The sequence below is a fragment of the Oncorhynchus tshawytscha genome, linkage group LG25 (assembly GCF_018296145.1).
Source record: "Oncorhynchus tshawytscha isolate Ot180627B linkage group LG25, Otsh_v2.0, whole genome shotgun sequence".
Classification (NCBI taxonomy): domain Eukaryota; kingdom Metazoa; phylum Chordata; class Actinopteri; order Salmoniformes; family Salmonidae; genus Oncorhynchus; species Oncorhynchus tshawytscha.
In genome coordinates, this window is record NC_056453.1 from 37,167,133 (window position 1) to 37,183,097 (window position 15,965).

Below are 15,965 nucleotides of genomic sequence, written 5' to 3' on the forward strand. Positions count from 1 at the left end.
CGTCGCCGGTCTGCCCAGCGCCGCCAGGCTGCCCAGCGCCGCCAGATCTGCCAGTCAGCCAGACTCTTCCAGATCTGCCAGTCAACCAGACTCTTCCAGATCTGCCAGTCAACCAGACTCTTCCAGATCTGCCAGTCAGCCCAGACTCTTCCAGTCAGCCAGGATCTGCTGAAACCACCAGCCAGCCAGGATCTGGTAGATCTATCTACCTGCCTGAGCTTCCTCTCACTCCTGAGCTTCCTCTCACTCCTGAGCTTCCTCTCACTCCTGAGCTTCCTCTCACTCCTGAGCTTCCTCTCACTCCCGAGCTTCCTCTCAGTCCCGAGCTGCCCCCTCAGTCCCGAGCTGCCTCCTTCCTTCAGTCCCGATCTGCTCCTCAGTCCAGTGGGGTTCTGGGTGAGGACTACTAGGCCATGGTCGGCGGCAAGGGTGGACTATCCAGGGACGAAAGGAGAGGGGACTAAGACATTAACTGAGTGGGGTCCACGTCCCGCGCCGGAGCCGCCACCATGGACAGACGCCCACCCGGACCCTCCCTATTGTTTTGAGGTGCGTTCGTCACGCCCTGGTCAAAGTATTTTGTGTTTATCTTTATGTATTTGGTCAGGCCAGGGTGTGGCATGGGGTTTTTGTAATTGTGGTGTGTTTGTCTTGGGGTTTTGGTGGTGGTATTGGGATTGTAGCTTAGTGGGTTATCTAGCAAAGTCTATGGCTGTCTGGAGTGGTTCTCAATCAGAGGCAGGTGCTTATCGTTGTCTCTGATTGGGAACCATATTTAGGCAGCCATATTCTTTGAGTTTGTCGTGGGTGATTGTCCTTAGTGTCCTATGTGTTCCTGTCTCTGTCTTTGCACCAGATAGGACTGTTTAGGGTTTCACACGTTCCATGTTTATTGTTTTGTAGTGTTCATGTGTACATTTACATATTAAAAGAACCATGGACACTTACCACGCCGCACATTGGTCTTCTGATCCGTTTCGCCTCTCCTCTTCGGAAGAAGAGGAGGAAATCCATTACAAAGAAGGTTGTTGTCAAAGAAGGTTGTTGCCACACAAGAAGGTTGTTACAACACAAGCAGCCACATCAGCCACAAAATAAGGTTGTTGCAACACAAGCAGCCACATCAGCCACAAAATAAGGTTGTTGCAACACAAGCGGCCACAAAAGAAGGGGATGCAGAGGTGCATTTTCTGTAAGGAGCTGTTTTCAGTCCCAGGTGCTGTTTTCAGTCCCAGGTGGGGACTGGATTAGGTGTGAGCAGTGCAGGAGGTGGTCTCATGAGTTGTGCTCCAATTTTACTGGGGACAACTTCATTTGTGACCTATGAACAAATTAGAATTGTGCAATAGCAGAGCATAAAAGTTTCCACATCAATGTTACACTGATTTAATTAGTTAAGTTATTGTCATTACATGTTATATTCCAATGTTATATTCAAATCCAATATTACGTTCCGATAAATACTTGTTTTACTTAATTAAAAGAGCAACTATTGAAAACATTTTTCTCCTGTATGTAATTTTAAAGACTGCTGGGATTTCAAAACTTGGATTATTCAAATAATATTTGCAATTGTACATATTGTAAGGCAAATTAACAACAAAGAAGAAAAATTCCCATTTCTAATAAAACATTTCATAAAATAAATTTTTAAAAAGTGTGAACTGTAGCCATTTATTTCCCTTGATAGTTTATTCGTCTAAGTATGACCATCATTCACATACCAATTTTCTTTCCAAACGTTGCTTTTTTTGTGTCACCAATTAGGCATTGTTCTTAGGGGGGACTAGTAAGTACCATAATACATGTCGCAAACTATTACGTTCAGATTTCAAAGTTGATACATTGTTGCAGATAGTGGTTACATGTAATTTTGTGTTAAAACCAGCAATTAAATGTTGCCGATATGAATATCATTTTTTTTGCCGCCCCTTGTCCCTGCTTCTCACCACTGCCTTGTGAAGTTTCTTCCGGGTCTCAACGGCGCATGCGCTTGCTCCATGTAGAAGCGTTGTATTTCGTCCCTTCTGCAAATATTACAAATTGAACATCGTTTCCAATTTTGATTAACAATTTTGAGTAAACTTTTGGCGCTGGCTAAACTGTTACGCCAACATTGCTCTTCTTAGTTTCTGAAATTACACTGTCGTTGCAGATTAAATAATGTTTACGAATGAATGGGTCAAACAGGAAGTGATTTATATAATACCCAGCGTGCATTTCGTTTGTGTAAAGACTGAATGAAATTACAAAGCATTGACACTTAGTCAAACTTATTTATTTCTCTGCATCGGTGGACTGGAATGTGTGTTTATGTTGTATCTGCGATTTTAGGTATGGTTTGTTTTTCATTTAACCATGAATGTGAAGAGTAAGGCCGAGAACTGGGACTGAACTGTGTTCAGCGTTCGGTAGTACACTCTGGTTTCTCTTCAGATCGCATAAATCTTTCGCCTTTTACTAAAGATTTCCGTGGAGAGGAACATTATGAGTATCAACTAATTTTTTGATGCCCGGCCTCACGGCTGGGCTTCCTACACTTGTTGAAAGTCAAATTCATTGAATGGAATTGTGTAGAAGTGGGTGGCTTGATCTATTGGATCCCTCTTAGACCGGGAGGAAAATAGAGTAGTCAAGTTGTTATGGTTGGTGTTGAAAACGGGCTGCTTTTCCCAACGTGGTTTGAAAATGATTGGTAGGTGGTGAATTATATTTACTTAGGGTGTGGATAAAGTTACCTTTTTGCGTGCAGCAGTGGCAGAAACATAAGAACAAACACATTTCATAGACATTGTTGATTTTATGAGTGTATTTACATTTTAATATTGACATATTGACAATATTGACATTGAACTGATTATATAGGAACACCAGATGTGTTAAACATTGTGTTTAATAGGCCTATGAATTGGGCTGCTATTATGTTCTGTTCTGCCGACTATTAGCTGAGTAACCTATTGCTGACCACTATTCTAGTTTAGGCAAATAGGAGGGGTGGCAATTTATTGCCTCCATAGGGCAGCTGAAGGTCCATGGCTGGCCTGTTATGCCCATACTTTTTTTATGGTGCATTCGCCATACCAGGAAGATATCTATTTTCATCCCTGCAGGCTATCTAGTAAGCCCAACATTTGTTTAGGCAAGTCAGTTAAGTACACATTCTTACTTACATTGACGGCCTACTTGTAAAGCCCCCGGCTCTAAATGACGCTAATTTACAGTGTTGTAAAAAATACTTGAAAGTACTACTTCTATAGTTTTTTGGGCGTATCTGTACTTCAGGGCTTCCGTGGCTACCATGGCCACTGACTGGGGGGTGGTCTCTACGCTTTTCCCTACCAGCAGGTTGCAGGAGGACCACAGTGCTTCCTTCAAGCACGTGAGGGTGGGCCAGAACTTGGTGAAGGCCTTCGATGGAATAGGCCTCCGGCCCACCCCATACAGCACGAGCTGAGGTGTTAGGTCCTCCCCTGCTGGCAGACACGTGGTGATCAGGGGGCCTGCTTCCTTCCACAGGTCCCTGGCAGCTCTGCACTCCCAGAGCATGTGCCTCACCGACTCTTCTTGGCCGCAGCCTCGTCGGGGGCACGCGGATGTCCTCGCCATGCCCGTGAATGCATAACAGCCCTGACCGGGAGGATCTCGTGGGCGACCATCCAGGACAGATGCAGATTCAGGAGAGCAGGATGAGCCACGTTGCGCCAGACTGTTGTGGGCTCGCCTAGAGCGAGCCCGCGCACTGGACACACTGGTTCCCGATCCTGCACAAGAGAGAGAAGAGAGCGGTGTTTAGTTAAAACTGTGACTGTTTCTTTTTCCAGTTTAAAATCTCTTAAAAACTTCTGGAGCTGGACGTAGTGCATGGGTAGCAGGAAAGAGGCTGGGATCAGCCTCAGAGTCCTGAGGTAAGATCCCAGCCAGAACCGTGCGAGGGCCTGAGTCTTGTTGTTGGCCGGGGATGTGGCAAGAATCAGATGTAACGCTGTGTAGCGGCTGCCCAGGAACAAGTAGAGGTCAGGCAAGCCTTTCCCCCCCTTGGACCTGGGCCTCTTTACCAACTCCCTTCTCAGCCTCTCCCACTTGCCTCCCCACAGGAAGTAAAAAAGCATCCGCACCAGGTCTAAAAATACTCCCTTGAGGGGGAATAAAAACAGAACTGATTTAATAAAAGCACAGGTAAAATCACAGCTTTAATGATTTAAAACCTTGCCCTCAAAAGTCAGCTGTCATAGTCCCCAGAAACCCAGTCTCTGTCTTACTGTCCCCAGGACACCAATATCACTAGACAACTGTCCTACAGCTAGACACATGCGTATTCAATCAATCCAACACTAATGACATGAGGCCTATGGTTGAGTCTTGCGGTTAGAATCATTTGATTTCGCAATGGCATAGGCCTACATCATTTTGGATTTGTGTGCTCATGATAATTGTTTTCATGGAGAAACATAATGAAATGTTACGTAAGTATCATTAGTTACACTTGCAGTGCAAGTATCTCCAAGATACCGGAATCGCACAGGGTTTTAAGTGTTTATGTTTCAGTTGTTAAACGCTTAATACTTAGAAATACATTATTTACATTTATGAGAATATTAAGGAAAGAAAGGTAGTGTTTTATGTCACACGATCTGTGAAGATTCCAAGCATTCAACTCATGAATTAGGGTGATAACATGTTTTGATTCAACTTGTGTATTATATTGAATTTATACAACAGGTGGGTCTAATCCTTAATGCTGATTGGTTAATACTGCATTCCAGCCATGGTCTATTCCACAAGTTACTACTGGCTAAATTTATGACGTTAAAATGCCCATTTACTCTGAATGTGCAATTCACTGTCTCATCAGCCCAGCCAGGCAATTTATGAACTTGATCTCCACTATAAAAAGCATCTAGACATTATCTCACATTTCTTTTAGAATAACATTTAGTTAATGCCCTCGAAGCCAGTGTTTGTACTTCATCTTGGGCATAACAACACTCGTGCCAATATTTCCTCAACACCAGCTTCTCGGGCATTATCACATAAATAACACACGCTCTAGAACAGGGTTTCCCAAACTCAGTTCAGGGGCCCCGTCTGGGTGCATGTTTAGGTTTTTACCCTGGTACTACACAGCTGATTCAAATAATCAAAGTTTGCTGCTGAGTTTTTTAAATTTTTATCATCTGTGTAGTGCTCTGGTGGTGAAGTAATTTGACCAATAAATAGGCCAGGCTACTTCAATGATAGTCTAGAATCTAAAGCTTTGGGTGTCTTCCTCTCAGGCTTCCATGTTTTCTCCCGTGACCTCAATGTCCACCTCTTGAACATCAGACTCTGAGGCCTCATCTTCACTGTCACTTTCCAACCTTGTTGAGGGTGGCTTGTTGTCAGGCTCAAAAAGCCTCAAATTTGCCCAGATACTACCAATTTTTCAACCCTTGTATTGGTCAGCCTGTTGCACGCTTTGGTGTGTGTTCCTAAACAAGGACCAGTTGCGCTCTGAGGCGGCTGATGTTGGTGGGATTTGGAGGATGATGGAGACAACAGGGGAAAGAGCCTCAGATCCACAAAGTCCCTTCCACCAGGTGGCTGATGAGATATGTAGGCACGACTGCCATATTGCATCTCCATCCCAAAGCCCTTGCTTGGAAGTGTACTTCGCCAAACTGCCAAGAACCTTGCCCCCACCCAGGCCAAGGTGGCGAGACACGGTAGTGGTGACACCATAGGCCTTGTTGATCTCTGCACCAGACAGGATGCTCTTGCCAGCGTACTTGGGGTCCAACATGTACGCTGCGGTGTGTATGGGCTTCAGGTAGATGTCTTCACGCTTTTTGATGTATTTCAGAACTGCAGTTTCTTCTGCTTGGAGCAACAGTGAAGTGGGCAAGGCAGTATGGATTTCTTCTTTTACATCTGCAAGCAGAGTCGGAACATCAGACAGGATGGCATTGTCTCACTCAATCCATACAATAGCTACTGTTATAGGTTTCAGGAGTTTAAGGCTGATTACCACTCTCTTCCAGAATACATCATCCAGGAGGATCCTCTTGATGAGTCAAGAGTAGTAGTCAAGTGGTTAGAGTGTTGGACTAGTAACTGAAACGTTGCAAGTTCAAATCCCTGAACTGACAAGGTACAAATCTGTCATTCTGCCCTTGAACAGGCAGTTAACCCACTGTTCCTAGGTTGTCATTGAAAATAAGAATTTGTTCTTAACTGACTTGCCTAGTTAAATAAAGGTAAAATTAAATATCACTTGATGACCCTTCACACACCAAACCATTTCCTTGGCTCTCTTGTAGAGTGTATCCATTGTTTTCAGTGCCATGATGTCCTTGAGGAGCAGATTCAATGCATGAGCAGCACAGCCAATGGGTGTGATGTGAGGGTAGGACTCCTCCACTTTAGACCAAGCAGCCTTCATGTTCACAGCATTGTCTGTCACCAATGCAAATTCCTTCTGTGTTCCAAGGTGAATGATGACTGCCTTCAGCTCATCAGCAATGTAGAGACTGGTATGTCTGTTGTCCCTTGTGTCTGTGCTCTAGTAGAATACTGGTTGAGAGGTGGAGATGATTTAGTGAATTATTTCTTGCCAACGAACATTCAACCACCCATCAGAGATGATTGCAATACAGTCTGCTTTCTCTATGATTTGCTTGACCTTCATTTGAACTCGGCATCCAGCAAATGAGTAGATAAAGCATGTCTGGTTGGAGGGGTGTATGCTGGGTGAAGAACATTCAGAAATACTTTCCAACACACATTTCCTGTGAGCATCAGAGGTGAACCAGTTGCATACACAGCTCGAGCAAGACATTCTTCAGCATTTCTCTGACTACGTTCGTCCATTGAGTCAAAAAAACTTCTGATTCCAGGAGGACCATGAGCTGTTGCTGTCGATAAGGCCGATAAGGTGTCTGCTTCATAATTTTCACCTCAAATAGAAGTAGAGGGACTTTTGTCAGAGGTTGCTTGTTGTGAGCGTGGGGGGAACTTTATGCACTTGGCCAGATGATTCTGCATCTTTGTTGCATACTTCACATATGATTTAGCACAGAATTTGCAAATGTACACAGCTTTTCCTTCTACATTAGCTGCAGTGAGATATCTCCACACATCAGATAGTGCCCATGGCATTTTCCTGTAAGGACTTTTTTTTTAAAATGAGTAAAAAAACAAACATACAATTCCAAGTACAGATAAATAGACAGGCCATTAGATTAATTAAACACCTCCTTTGTAAGAGTTTTGTTTTATGAAACATGTAAGGAAACAGGTGAATTAACACCCCTCAGTTAGCAGGCTCAAGCAAGCTGAAACCCACATGGTAGCAAAAACTAACTAGCAGAAATTGTTAACAAGTTAGAAATTATTTAAACACACTTTGCTGTAGGCTACTATTTACTAGTTAACAAAAAAGCATGTATGTCGTATAAAATATATTCACCCCACCCAGTATTGTAATCTAAATTTACCAGAAAGCATGTGGTCCTTGGTCCAGACATTGTAGTAGTGAGGGCTCAATAGCATCTCATTAGTGTGCAAGATCTTCAGAATCAGCTGTACATGTGATGGAAGAATGCACTGTACTTGCAGAGGGCTGCAATTCCATTGACTTACAGTCCAAAATATGCCACAAGACCTAGAATTTCCTTATGTGTATCCCACAAAAAAGGTCCACTGTTATAAGCTAACTTTTTTTGATGAATTTAAGCAAAATTCCCCAAATTCCACAGCTTAACTTCCCATGGAAAAATTCCAGAAATGTACCAGAATGTTTCTGACCGTTTGCAACCGTAAGTGTGATGTCAGGGAAAGTTATGTACGCACGTTAACGTTTCCAAAAGCTAACCAAACAAGAACATCATTACTTTTATGATACGTGTTTGAGCTGTCATGTGCATTAGTAGCACAATTTCTAACTTATTTACATTCGTTTTTACTTACACTCATATGTTGACTTCTCCATTTTAAGTTTTGGCTGACTTTTTTTGATCAGATGTACAATTATCGCAAAATTAATTATGGGGCGTTTCAGGTCCCGAAGTGAACATAAACAAAACATGAGGACTGAGGGGCTTAAAGTTGCCAACTTCCCTTGCATAGCTAATCATTTGGACCAACGACAAAGATGGCAGCGGGATTCCCAAAAGGGTATAAGACGAGGGTAAGTGGAGGAAGGTGTCTTTTATGAGTTTAAAACGCAGCTGAAGATGGCAGCGGGGACTCCCCAAGGGCATAAGGTGAGGGTGGGGGGGGGGGGGGGGTAGTTGATGCTTGTTGGCTATTGGTATTCAAGAGGAACATCAGTGGACTCTAAACTGGAGAACAACCTATTAGGACCCGTTGTGGACTCCATTGGCCATTAAGGTAAAGGTGATATGGATAGCCTACCTTGAAGACCTTGCTTAACTTAGTTTGTTCAATAGATTCCACCACCCCGAACATCTGTGTACAACTCCTGTAAATGTTGTCCATTTTGGTGTATTTAGTTCATCGTTGCCATTGTTTTATACATTACAGTTAATATAGAGTTGTAAGGATGCATCATTGAGAAGACGTGTGGTCTTAGCCCAATAATTAACTAAAGGAACCTAACCTTACTCCTATAGTCCAAGGACTTTACATACTTTGTTTAAAACGAAAACAGCCAAATACTCAATATAAACGTGAATCGATTCTGAATTGCAGTACGGTTGTAGAACATAAATCCCTCTACTTTCATCATATTAAAATATTTCACAAATGCAGAATAAACACTTACTGTACACACTGTTTTAACACAGTTGCAGCCGACAGTATTGTTCAGTAACAACATCTTTGTGGTCCTCCTGTTTAGTCATTTACACATGTGTTCTGAGACGCAGATGGAGTGGACTAGCTGTGATAATTAACTGTCTTCCACCTGTCTTCTGTAAACAAACGCTGTAACATGGAAATATGGCCATGTGTGAACCATAACCCTATAAATTGTGTGTATTAATTGAACCTTTTGTTTTATGAAAATTATTTCTCACTTATATGAAAGATGAAGTCCTTATGCTTCTGAAACCGCACGGCAAGCGATGCATGTTAATGTTCAGACTGAGCATCGGGGGCTCTTAACAAAACTCCCCCGTACAGAAGACGCCTTCCATTTACTCCTATGTATAATGTAATGTAACTGAGAGTTATGATCAAGGACCAGTGTCTCTGAGAAGCGGCTCGCTGAGAAGAGACTACAGTACAAGCGGCAGCCGAAGTCCGCTAGGAGAAACAAACAAGTGTGCTCGCATACTCCAATAAACCACATTTGCTTGTCTGTCCCTTTTGAGACGCCGTAGACAGTATACACCCTCAAAACAGTCCGAATTAATCTTGGATAACTCAAATCTTTCGTTGATTTTGATGTTTTTTGCACAGGAGATTTTAGTAGAGCAATTTTACATCTAACTCAGATATTTGGTGCAGTATTTATAAATGGAAAAAATGTGCATCTAAATGAGTTTTCTCATTGATTGACAACAAAGACTTTACTGAAGAATCCCTTCTGTTGACCAATCACCGACGAATGAGTGTACTCTTTGGCTACCGATTTCGGCTTGTCTCAAGAAAAAATGTGTGTGCCCCAACAACCAAAAAACTCTTACCAAAGTACAAAACGAAAAGAAAAACAACGTCACAGAATGTCATCATAATACACAGTATGCACATGGGAACGCATGCGGACGCCTTTAGGCTACTTGAACAGGGCTCGGTGAGAATGTGACGCCCTTTCTGGGGTCGCGTTAAGTGTGGTGGAGTTACTGAGGTTGAAGGTTCCTGGTGTCTGTGATGCCGGCTGTTTGGTGCGACGCAGACCCGGTGGTGAGCGTGGTTTAAATTAACAGAGGAGTAACTGTCCTTTTGAGTCAGAGTCTCTTTCTGACAAAGTCATGTTAGGATATATCAGTTATCCTGTTAGAACCTCTGTGTGGAATACACTGTTCTGTTTCAGCTGCAACGTTTATGGTCACGTCGCAGCAGTTTGTTGGAGGGATATTCCAAAATGTGGGGAATGTGTAGGAGGGCATGGGATAGAGAATTGTGTAGTTTCGGTGGATAACGTTGTGTGTGTCAACTATAGGGATGCCCATTGTTTAACGGCCTTCATTTTGCCGCACCCCTGGGCTAATGGGGATTGTGAGGGGGAAAATTACGTATTTATTTGATATTACTGGTGACCAATTCATATTTAACTAATAGTAAGTCATTTCTGTCCTACTAGTGTCTGTGTTTTTATGGTCTCCACTCTACAGTATTTCCCTGCAGCTAATCTGGGCGTATGGTCACTGGAGATGGCCTGAGCTGACAAATGAGTTAAACACTGCATTACATAGACAATAATGTTTTTAACTAGGGATAGTTTAGGAGTAGAACAATCCCTCGTTGCCTCTAAATCGTTCTTGCATCTGGGAAACTGAATCAGGGTTAAAACAACAACCCTGTGCAGAAAACGACCTGATGAACCCAGAGTGGTTTATGATGCCCCGATGCCCCATGGGATAGGTGGAACCAATCATGACTAGGTATTTTTAGTGTCAGCTATATATAGTACTCTGCATTTGTGTAAAGGTTAGGTTACTAACACTCAAGGGTGTGGTGAGCCTCATTATTGCAATAATTATTCGATATTGAATAAAGACTATTGTTTGAAGAAATGACAGTCTCACTTGATTAAAATGTCCCATGACAGGATCCATAATAAATACCAATCTTGCTGGGGATCAGAAGCGTCCGGTGCGAGAGAGGCAGGTTGAGGTGACTAGAGTCAGAGTTGTGCAGAAAGTGTTGTATTCTGAAGCAGTGAAGAACGTAGAGGATGGGTCAAGGGTAGTAGATCTGTGCCAGCACCGAGGGATAGGCCAGTGACTGATATATGCTTCAGTAAGGTTGGCTTCTTAGCGTTCATAACAATGGTTAACAACTGTACTGCAGAAATGGAATGCAAATCACAGAAAATAGATGTGGTGGCAGCTGCAGAGATGTATTTGGGTATATGACGTTTGACTTCAGAAGAGTTACAGGGTGTGTCGAGGGGGGGTGTCCCGTGCTCCAAGGCCGGTGGCATGGTGCAGGAGCAGATAGGGTCAATGTAGTGGATTTTTAATGAGTGTAGGGTTATTTATTTATTTACATTCCCCCTCCCTTTTCCCATTTTTGTATCACAAAGTAAAAGGGATTTATATTATAGTGTAGTCGGGGGCAGTAATGTAACATAATGGATGCCAACCACTGGTAAACTCTGAAGAAGAAGGTGACATCCACTGTCCTGGTAAGAGGAATTCCCAATTTATATTGTCCAATGAATATACACATTTTGCCCTAGACATTTCATAGGCTAAACTTACATTTGTATGGGAGTGAATAACCAACAACATTTTACTTTAGCAACTAACTACATGGAGAACGGGCATCTTAAAAGACCTACCCTAACTTGTAATACTCACTCCTTTAAACAGGTACATTCTTAACCAACAGTGCTAACACGGTCTCTGATAATGAGATGCGCACCCTGTGCCCAAAAGTGTGACGTCAGTGGTGCGTTCACCTAGTTGCCATGCCAGCGGTGGTGAGAGAGTAGGGAGCAGGTTGGCGATACCAAACCAAACAAAATGATTTTAAAATAAATGATAGCCTAATAGTAACCAGATTCTGGTATTTGTTATAACAAAATATCTTAAACAGAATCTAGGAAATAACTTGTTTGTGGGTAGAAACAGAGGAAAATGGTTCAGACAGGAACATCATCACAAGGCCTTGCCTTTAGTTTAGGTGAATTGGGTAGTCTTTTCTGTAGGTCTATTAGGCTAGTGAGCTAATAAGATGATATCCAGTGTTTCACTGTGTGCTTTTCTTTCAGGCAGAGCCCCACCGGTTTTGCATGTTATTTTGGCGTGAAATTAGTGTCACATATAAGTTTGCAAACAATGTCCTTGAGTTAATAAAGCCACATACAAACATGTTCTCTTTCTTCAGTAAGACAGCTCCAAAATGCAGGTGTTTTAGTCTAGCTCTGTCCTTTCTGTGGTGGAGTGGCAGCCAGCGGAAAATACAGAGCGTAGGCGTTGGTAATCTTCTCTAGTTGCGCCGTGATTGGCTCAGTGTTCTGTCACTCATTGGGACATTATGTCACCACCGAATCTACAGGGAGAGGTAAGCAGTTCAAGCCCACTTGGGTGCTGCCATAGAATTGCCCATCCAAGAAGGCTCAAGGACTGATCATGTCAACGTGATACTTTCACAATCTTAGCTATCAAAGCGGTCATTATCTTGAATCACGTCGACAATCTACTGGAAAATCCTTGTCAAATGAAGAGATATTGTAGATAAAACGTATCGGTGCTCTTCGGCCATAGGATATAAACATTACACCAGTCGGAAATTGCAAATAAAAGAACGAGTGGTTTAGAACTAACCAATGGCAAGCGTAGCCTGCTATTCGGTGGAGAGGGTGTGTGGTCCGGGTTTAAGGAGTTAAAACATCTGTCTGAAATGGTCTCTTTTCCAATCTTAAAAGAATTAACATTCAACACCATGGGCCAGAAAAGGTTGAATACCTTGGCCATGCTGTCAATCCAGCATGACTTCTGCCGCGTTCAACACAACTGGGAACTCTGAAAGAAACAAACTCGGACTGGGAAAATAGTTCGGGAACTCGGGCCTCTTTCTAGAGCTCCGACTTGAAGATCACAGACATTATGTTTCAACTTTTTTTCTCTCTCTCCCGAGTTCCCAGTCTTGAATGCACCATAAATCCAGAGCATATCAGACTTTGATGACAAAAGGTTGCCCACAGGAAGGACCGCCGCGCCACGTTCAAATGAGCACATTACAACAACAGTGCGTCCAAAAATGTCTATTGTATACTGCTACATAAATGATGTAATATACCAAGGAGATATGTATATACAGCAGCTAATAAAGAAATACTAAGTGTATGTTGTGTAGTAAGCTGTTGGTAGCCCATGTGGCTCACGTTAACGGCTTGTGTACATTAGTACGTGGTAAATTGCCGCATATTATAGCAGCACATTCTGTTTGTGTGTCAAGAATTCAGCATAGCAAGTTTGGATGAAGGTCTGGTTACTAAATGGGTAAATCGTTTAATCCATTTTCTGTTTAATGAATTAATTCACAGGTAAATAGTGATACTCTCTAAACTGCTCTGACGACAAAACAAACCGTGTTGCCCTGTCTCCAATCATCCACATGGCTGGGAGAACCTATTCAAGTAAATTAATCCATTTTGAAAATGTAAACAAACAAAACAATGTATTATTATCTACCGACGACGTGTATGTCGATTAAGGCAGCACCTCTGATTCAGAGGGGTTGGGTTAAATGCGGAAGACGCATTCAGTTGTACAACTGACTAGATATCACCCTTTCCCGTAGCTAGCTAGCTACAGTGCAGGCTAACTCAAATTAGCTGTTCATGTATCTAGCTAGCCAACTTGACATACTGTATAGATAGGTAGCTGGCGATATTTAATTCCCTTAGCTACCTAACTTCATATTAACTAGCTATCTTTAGCATTGTACATTTAAAAAACAAACTCCAAATGTATTTGTAGGTAGCTAGCTAACAGCCATGGAGGAGGGTGAAAGGACTGCAGCTACAACTGTGAGATAAGGGAGAGAGCAGGCTATGCTGGATAGGGCAGGAACTGTTGCGTTGTTCCAGTCCCTAGAAATAAAAACTGAGGACGGAGATAATAGCAACAAAATATTCAGTGCTGTGTAATATGCGTATATTGAAGCTTGTTTCTTGTGATGTTTTCTGTCCTCAGATACAGAGAGCTGTGAAAGCCTGTCTGCAGATGAAGAGGTCCCAATGAAGAGCAGTGGTTCTCTGTCCTGGTCCTGGGGTTTCAAAGGGGTGCACATTTTTGTCTTTGCCTCATCATCAAGCTTCAACTGATATTTGTGTATTCATTTGTGATGCTATCCTTAAAATGATCCTGCTGTTGTCACATGCTATACATGCACGTGTTTGCACATGCATCTATCTGTCCAATGTTATCATTTGTTATAAGATATATTATACGTTAGTAATCCACAATGACCTGGGGATGTAAAAGTCTAATAATGACATCATCTCCCATATTCCTACAGATACCTTGCAACTGGAGATTCTTTCAAAACGATTGCCTACAGTTACCGTGTTGGGTGAATTGTTGTGAGCGTGACCAGGGCCATCTGGGATTTCCTCGTGGGGGAATTCAGGCATGTGTGAAGGCTACCTGTGTCCTGCATAACTTCATGAGGACGGACACAAGGACCAGGAGGGGCCCTGCAGCCCCCCGCCGTGTGCCAGAGGAGAGGTCTGCTGCTCTGCAGGATGTTGCACGGATGGGGGCCAACAACGCAGCAGGGGAGGAAATCCAGACACTAGGTGAGGCCACACACATACACAGATTCCTGTTGAGCACTGTCTCTTTAACTACCATATTTCCTCAATTACAGTCACCCTCCTTCACTTCATCTCTCTCCCCCTTCTCCCTAAATCCCCTAGGTTATATCAGCTGTGTCGGTGAACACCTCCCCTTCTCCCTAAATCCCCTAGGTTATATTAGCTGTGTCGGTGAACACCTCCCCTTCTCCCTAAATCCCCTAGGTTATATCAGCTGTGTCGGTGAACACATCCCCTTCTCCCTAAATCCCCTAGGTTATATCAGCTGTGTCGTTGAACCCCTCCCCTTCTCCCTAAATCCCATATGTTATATCAGCTGTGTCGGTGAACACATCCCCTTCTCCCTAAATCCCCTAGGTTATATCAGCTGTGTCGGTGAACCCCTCCCGCTACTATGCCTGAAATGGAGGACACAGCATGATCAGAGGTGAGAGGTCACTTGGGTCAACAGGAAGTATTATTAAAGAGATGCTTTACATTGAAATACAGATAGGGTTGTAGTAGTCCCAGAGTTAATGATGCAAGGTCAGTTTTGTATTTCACCACCTGATGATTGCTCCTCTGTTCTGACCTCTTTCCCTTTCTGTCTTTGACATTATCTCACAGCAGGTAGCCTAGTGGTTAGAGTGTTGGGCCAGTAACCAGCAGGTAGCCTAGTGGTTAGAGTGTTGGGCCAGTGACTGAAAGATTGCAAGATCGAATCCCTGAGATGACAAGGTAAAAATCTGTCGTTCTGCCCCCTGAGAACAAGGCAGTTAACCCACTGTTCCTAGGCCGTCATTGAAAATAAGAATTTGTTCTTTAACTGACTTGCCTAGTTAAATAAAGGTAAAATAAATAAACACCTCTCCCCACCTCATCTTTCTTCCTCCCTATTTTTATAATGCAGACCAGATGTGCATTGAAGTACAGATTGAACTTGTGTATCTATACATATTAAAATTATAATATTTATAATGCATGTGTTATGTATTCATAACACTTGGATAATGAACTTTCAATAAAACTTTTCACATTCTCTACTGGTTGAAATTTAAGTCTCTCATTTGATGAAACACGAACACTCCTGTGTCCTCAGATGAGTTCAGATGAAGGAAGTGAGATTAACCTGTTTTTGAGTATTTAATGACGCAAAGGAAGTGTAGTGTACTGTTTTTTAAAAAGCTGGTCCCGTATATATGAATTACAAATCAGCCTATAACTAGTTAAATAATGTGTTCTAGTCTACTGCAGAGTTACAATGTGTAACCATTGATGTCCTAGTACCAGGATTGGTAAACACTGTTGAAGTGTATAATTGTAATACATACATGCAGACACAGCATCATTCTAAGACTGGAGTTTGACACTCCTGGTATTGGATATGACTGAAAAATTATGTCTCACAGACATTCATACCTGAACCCCACCTTTATTTGCCAAGGTAGAGTACATGATCAGTGAATATATTCAATATACAGGCTACAATGTGGGGATCTCATGCTTGGTAATAACTACATGTATATACCACTTGCATCCTTGGAACAATAAAGTT

The 15,965-nt window shown here is 42.6% G+C and overlaps 1 long non-coding RNA gene and 1 other non-coding gene across 4 annotated transcripts; both read left to right on the forward strand.

The window, feature by feature from the left end:
• Positions 1-2,416: 2,416 nt before the first annotated feature.
• LOC112247234 lies at positions 2,417-2,532 on the forward strand. The gene has a single exon (XR_002953041.1). It is a non-coding gene; the product is annotated as a U5 spliceosomal RNA (small nuclear RNA).
• Positions 2,533-9,338: 6,806 nt separating this feature from the next.
• LOC121840856 lies at positions 9,339-15,121 on the forward strand. 3 transcript variants are annotated; one of them, XR_006080002.1, is made up of 4 exons: positions 9,339-9,843; positions 13,809-13,897; positions 14,134-14,413; positions 14,789-15,121. It is a non-coding gene; the product is annotated as an uncharacterized LOC121840856 (long non-coding RNA). The 3 variants fall into 3 exon arrangements; XR_006080001.1 differs by having other exon boundaries at positions 13,809-14,413; XR_006080003.1 differs by lacking the exon at positions 9,339-9,843 and having other exon boundaries at positions 9,874-14,413; positions 14,789-14,858; positions 15,038-15,088.
• The last annotated feature ends 844 nt before the right edge of the window (positions 15,122-15,965 follow it).